Raw genomic sequence first — 6,815 nt, 5'->3', positions numbered from 1 at the left:
GTAGATACACACATAATCCTGCCTATGAACATTAGAATGCACTAACTCATCTCTTGGGATATTGAAAGGGTACCATGACATTGGGCCTTACAAGTATAGGTTGTGATGCAAATTGGATATCAGATAATGATAAGACCAATTCCACTAGTGGCTATGGTTTCACCCTAGGTGGAGGAGCTATATTTTGCAAGTCTTCCAAACAAACCTGTGATGCTTGATCAACTATAAAGTTTGAGTTTGTTACCTTAGGAAAGGCAGTAACCAAAGTTGAAGTATCTACTTGCTGGTACTCTACTACCAATATATTACTTGCTGATATACTACTACCATTATGTTAGGATATGTGCCCTTTAAATCCTATTGTATGATGCTATGTATGACATTATGTTGTAATTAATAAAATTGTTTTATTATTATCTAAAATAATGGTAACATGAATATTTGGACATTATCATATAGTCCATGAGATGCATAGTATGTGATTTATGTGATTTAGTCACAAAAGATATAAGTCACAAGTTCTTTGTAAACTCTGAATTTCAGTTCGTAGTCGGTAATGAAATTAGGCATTTCATCTGCGAAGACTACAACATATCAACTAAGATGATTTGTCTTGATCATGAAAGTGGAGACTTCTAGTTGATATGTTGATATATTTTAAGTGTTAAGACATATTGAATTGGACCGCTGTGAGATTTATTATTCTACTAACGGCTGTCAAATGAATAATAAATCTCACGACTTTTATTTACATTAACTTTTAATCCTGAGAGAATAATGAACCTGGTCATAAAGTGTAAGTTGTTTTGATATATCAAGAGTGAGATCTAAAGTCACGATCAAAATCTTAGTATATTGGGCAACCACATTTAGAGTTGAAGGAACATATATTCTCAAGATGGAATTCATAATCTCTTAACGAAGATATAAAATATTCCCTTGAGATAAATTTAATGGGTTTAGTTATTTAGAGTGTTAGGCCTAACTACTTTAGTAAGGAGTTACTAAAGTATATATTTATGAAATTGGATTTCATAGATACATGATGAATAACTTAAAGAATTAAACCGGGTACTTAAGGATTAAGATGTAGTAATTTTCAAAGTGGCAGTTAACATTCATGACTTTGTATTACTACAAATATTTTAGTGAAGGGGTTGAATGTATAATAAAGTTTTGGGATATAATTTATTAATAAGACCTAGAGTGCAATTATATTTATATAGTGGTATTAAATATAATTAATGATAATTTTGAGCTAATCAAGAGTTGACAGAAAAGCCCAAAACTCATTGGAGTTAGTGTCTTATTTGTTCCCATTTGGTCTCACTCCAAACCACATACTAAAGCCCAATTGGTATGGCCTAAAAGGCTAGCTCAATTAGATAATCAGTTATAAGGAGAGAAACATACAAAATTTTGTAAGAGAATGAAATGGGGCGTATGTGAGTGTAAATCACTCTAATATTCTCTCTTGAACACATACATATAAACTGATTGAGAGGCCACACTTCTTAGGCATAAGTGGAATTAGAGTGAAGATTAAGAATGTTCTCAAGTACTTCTAATCTTTAGTTTTAAATTTCACTGCATCAAGATACGCTCTCTTGTTCTCATATTCTGAAATTTACATAGTACATGTTATCAATTGCAAATGAAGTAGATTCGTTAATTTTCCACTGCATATGCTTTGAATGCGATACAAACTATATTTTTCCAACAATTTGTATCAGAGTGGTCTTTATTTTCGAATTTGTATAATATGTTTTGTGAGTTTTGGAATTAGAGATAGTAATTTCATTATGTTAGGAGATTCTACAATCAATTTTCTGCATGGTTGTTGAAATTACTGTTTTATAAAAACTGATATTGATGTTATGATGTTGTTTAAGTTTGATATTAAGTATGTTAAATTGAACTTTAAGGCTATAGCATCAATGGAATTCATTTTTGATCTCAAACTCAATCTATTATGTTCATATGATGGTAGTTTGTTCATTAAAAACCGTTGAAAACTGCTTGGTGAAAATTCTGGAAAATTCAGTTTCACGAGTTTCGACCAATCGAGAATTCCCTTTGATCGATCGAATGTGCTTTTTTGATTGATTGAACAGGAATCAAGAATCAATTGAGTCAAGCCAAGAGTTTATGATGAATTTGTTATAATTTTGACTGATTAAGAATTCCTTTCGATCGATCGAATTTGCCTTTTCGATCAATCAAGTCATCCAGAATGTTTATTAAAATTTTCTTCATGATTTTGATCTGTTAGAACATATATGAATCATGTTAGGAACATATGTCATTTAGAATTGGTTAATCTTTTAACAAAACGCACTTTACTTGTAATTGGGTAGATCTAGGATGTGTTTAATACTTCAAGGAACAAGAGTTCAAGTCCAAGTGTTAAAGCCATGTAAATCTGTCCAAGAATCAAGTGAAGAAGTGTTGTATTTTAAAGCTAGACAGATAGTATCTGTCGAGGTTTAAAAGGCATGTTTAGCCCGATACTCGATAGTTGCTCGATAGATAACCTATCTATCAAGATTTACGAAAATCAGTTTTTCAGATCTGATTTCACACATATCCGTGTATACTTGTTTAGGTTTTCTTTTCTCACAATCCTAAACATATATGAGGATTATTTTAAAGGCCGTCACATTGAATGAAACTTGATGAAAAAGTTTTGTTCAAGAAAATTGTGACTAGAGACAAATTTGCCCTAGTTCATCTTTCTCTTGAAGAAACTGCTGCGTTTGTACACCGTTGGATTTTGTGACCAAGGAGTTTCATGATCTTCATCGTGTGGATGAAGTGAAGAATTTTGCAGCTAACATCCTTCTCAAGTTGGTGTGTTACTCACGTATTGAGATCCGTGCATTGATTGGTTAGTCACGTACTAGGATCCGTGCATTGATTGGTTAGTTGCGTACTAGGAGCCGTGCATTAAAAATGAGAGATTATCACTATAAAACAAGTCTAATTGGATATTGGGATAAGGGTTTAACTGTAGTTAGTATAAGATACTCGGATTCCTTTACTTGTAATCGCTTGTTATGATAATAGCATGGTTTTAAAAACGGGACCAAGGCGACTGGTCCGACCAGTTCAATTGAGAACCGGATACTAATTTAGTCCGGTTATAATTAAAAGCCGAAAAATAACCAAAAATTAGGAATAGTAAAAAACCGGCTGGTTTAACTGTGAAACTGAAAACCGATACAGTTGACCCGGTTATTAGCCAGTTGTGTTGAGACTGAAAACTACACCATTTTTGACCTTTTTCCCAACCTAAAACTACGTTGTTTTGTGGAAACCTAACCCTAAATACTCATATCCTCTCTTTTTCATTCCCTCACAACCCTCTCTCACACTCTCAGCCTTTGTTTTCTCTGAATTTTTTTTCTCTCTCACTCTTTCTCTTCTTCTCTGTTCAGCTTTGGAATTTGGTGGTCGCCTTTTTCCCTCACACACCTCTATCTCAACCTCCTTTTTTCTCTTGGCCTTGAGGTATTATTTTGAGCAAATGAACAAGCTTCAAAGGACAAGAACTGAAGAACACTTAATCTTTTCTCATCTTTAGTTCTTGTAAATAATCAATTTACAAATTCTTTGTAGTTTGTTATGTTAAATTGTCGATTCTCCCAAAATTATAAGCTATTGAAAAATGATAAATTTAATCATTTAAATTTACCATGTTATATTACTTATTGTCTCAAAAGTTAAATTACCAAAATTTTGAAAGAATTGGTAATTTAACATGGTATCAGAGTTGAAGATCTTAAGTTCGATTCTTATCTCCAATTTTACTTTTTATTTAAAATGTTAAAAATCTCACGTGTTGGGCCCTATTTATAAAGGAGAGAGTTTAGATCCATACGTGAAGAAAGGTGTTAGAATTATGATTAAATTATTAAAAATTCACAATTTTCTAACTTAATTTTTTGGAACAATTCGTAATTCAACATGTATAATGCAAAATTAAATTCTACTAATTACATCAAGAGGCTAAGATACTGTTTAGTGTAACCAAGACATGCAGATGCAGTGCTGTTCTTCTTTAGCTTTAATGCATCATATCCAATGTTTACTAAAAAAAATTATCATATCATATCCAATGGTAAAAGAAATATATAGAAAGTCAGAATGTAATTAACAAGAAATCAACCATAAGTACCTGCACCTTGTTAGCCTTGGTTGTAAATTTTGATGAGGTCAGCGTGCTTTTAAATAAGATTCTTTATTGATTATGAAAAAAAAATACTAATATGGTAGAATAAAAATAATACCGAAAGAAACAGATTTATAGTACAGGGCCCAAATATTTTTCATGCTGCATGTAGCATATAATTTCCTAGAGATGGTTGCTTAAAGTGAAATGACTACATTATGTTATGAATTAGCTGCACATGATTAAAAAAAGAGATTAAATTCTATAAGGATGGGGTGTAAAACTCATGTTTTACACCATCCAATAAGTGATTGCCACGTCAGCATTTAATCTCATAAAAAAAATTGTGATTGTGTATCATGAATTACCTTTTGAAAGAGATTAAAATTCAATAAGGATGGGGTGTAAACCCCTTTCGTTTACACCAACCAATAAAGACATGTTATATCAAACTTTTACTTAAACTCATTGTAAAATCAATACATCCTAATACACTTGATAACATCTCAACAAACAAATAAACAAAACCTATTTCACGTTTCCCTAATTGAATTTAATCTCCTTTTGAAATCATGTCTGAAAGAAAATTGGAGGCCCATGCCTTTTTTTAGACCTTGTGGTCCCATATCTCAATTGTACTCATCATTATTGAGATCAGTTCTTGCCACATATGGGTCCTTTGCTCTCAATCCTTTCCTTCACCTGTACCCTTATGAGAACAGCAATTTAATCCTCCGTTTTTACAACTCCCAAATGCTTTATAGGAATGGTTTTTATTTCATGTCTTGTTATGCTTCAAGATGAATTCATCAATATTGGAAAACTAGGTAAATTTAAATTTGGCTTTCTTTGTAGCTGACTCTAAAATTTTGAGACCAAGGCTTGATTGTTGTTTGAAGACCACGACTTAGGAAATAACTGTATTAATTTTCAAAGTGTATTGCACTAGTATAAATCTGAGTGATGTAATTGAAACTTTCCTGAAGAATGGTGCAGTTACTATTCTACTTATGGACATGTTGAGAAGCTGGCTGAACAGATAAAGAAAGGAGCTGAATCTGTGGAAGGAGTAGAAGCAAAATTGTGGCAGGTGTGTGATTGTCTTTTTAGTCATTAGCTTTTTTGAACTCTTAGGTTAAGATGTGTAATTCAATAGTATTTCTTAGTGAGAACATTGGCTACTACAGTTCATTGAATTGTTGCAATTTGAATGAATATACATAGCTATTGACCGGTACCTAATTTGGCAAGGGCATCTGCACATATATATTTGATTCCCTATATATATATGTTTTAATTCTTTAGCATGAATTCTATAAAGCATCTAAGAATTGAATTGGACTGTCTTATTCAACAACGTTTCTTCACTGTAGGTTGCCTACCAAGAAACATTGGCAAGGGGAAAAACAGAAAAAATTAGAGTATGGAAACGGTATTGTCTTCTGCAAAAATTAGAATGTCTTAACTTGATGAAATATGTCTGGCTCTCTTGCAGGTACCTGAGACATTGTCTAATGAAGTTCTTGGGAAGTTGGGACTTGGGAGCACCACCAAAGAGTGATGTGCCTGTCATTACTCCTGGTGAGCTTGCTGAGGCTGATGGTTTACTATTCGGTTTCCCAACTAGATATGGAACGATGGCTGCACAATTTAAAGCCTTTATAGATTCAACTGGATCGCAATGGAGAACTCGAGCTTGCAGGCAAGCCTGCAGGACTTTTCTATAGCACTGGATCACAAGGAGGTGGACAAGAGACTACCCCGTGAGTTTTAATTTCACAAGTTTCACATCTATTAATTTTTAAGTATTGTTAATATGTACCAATCACAATTGACCATATCAACAGTTGTGTAAAAAATTTGTCAAAATACCTCTTAACTAAGAAGTTAACATATTGTTGTCCTATTGCTTTTTATTGGAAAATCATGCAGCTTGACAGCCATTACTCAGCTTGTTCACCATGGAATGATTTTTGTGCCTATTGGGTACACATTTGGAGCTGGCATGTTTGAGATGGAGAAGGTGAGAGGTGGCTCCCCATATGGTACAGGAACTTATGCCGGGGACAGATCAAGACAGCCTTCTGAGCTAGAGTTGGACTTAGCTTTCCACCAGGGAAAGTATTTTGCAGGCATTTCAAAGAAACTCAAGGGAACAGCTTGATTTTATCCCTCACCATATATACAACATTTCCCATCTCAGAAATTGTTTTCACTTGCCTTGTTGTATTAAAACTATAATTATGTGTTTTGCTGATTAGTTTCCCTTCCATTTGCCTTGTTTGTAATAAAACTATATTTGATTTCATCTCAGAAATTGTTTCCCTTCCTTACAGTATGTGTTGTGTGTATGGCCAATATATGCAAAGTCAAGTTCTCTTATTAACTTGTTGGACCATGCTATATGCGTATTCAACTGTGCATTGTAGTTTTGTGGCTAGCATAGAATAAAAGAACTTATTATTGCAACAATTTTTTTATTGTTTTGACTTAGAGATGTATAATCCAAAAATACCAAATCCCACTACTGTTTGAAAAGAAGTGCAGCAAAATGAGTTCTGCCCATTTGCATTTGAAGATGGAGATGAGCCACACTTGATAATGCCAATTTTTTTTCCCCCTCGTACTCAGAAAATATGGGTTG

At 33.2% G+C, this 6,815-nt stretch overlaps 1 pseudogene; it reads left to right on the top strand.

Moving 5' to 3' along the window:
• The first annotated feature begins 4,724 nt into the window (after positions 1–4,724).
• Positions 4,725–6,557, top strand: LOC115989346 (annotated as a pseudogene).
• Positions 6,558–6,815: the final 258 nt, after the last annotated feature.

Source organism: Quercus lobata, chromosome 5, assembly GCF_001633185.2.
Source record: "Quercus lobata isolate SW786 chromosome 5, ValleyOak3.0 Primary Assembly, whole genome shotgun sequence".
NCBI classification, from domain to species: Eukaryota; Viridiplantae; Streptophyta; class Magnoliopsida; order Fagales; family Fagaceae; genus Quercus; species Quercus lobata.
This window is presented reverse-complemented; position numbering and strand designations above follow the sequence as displayed.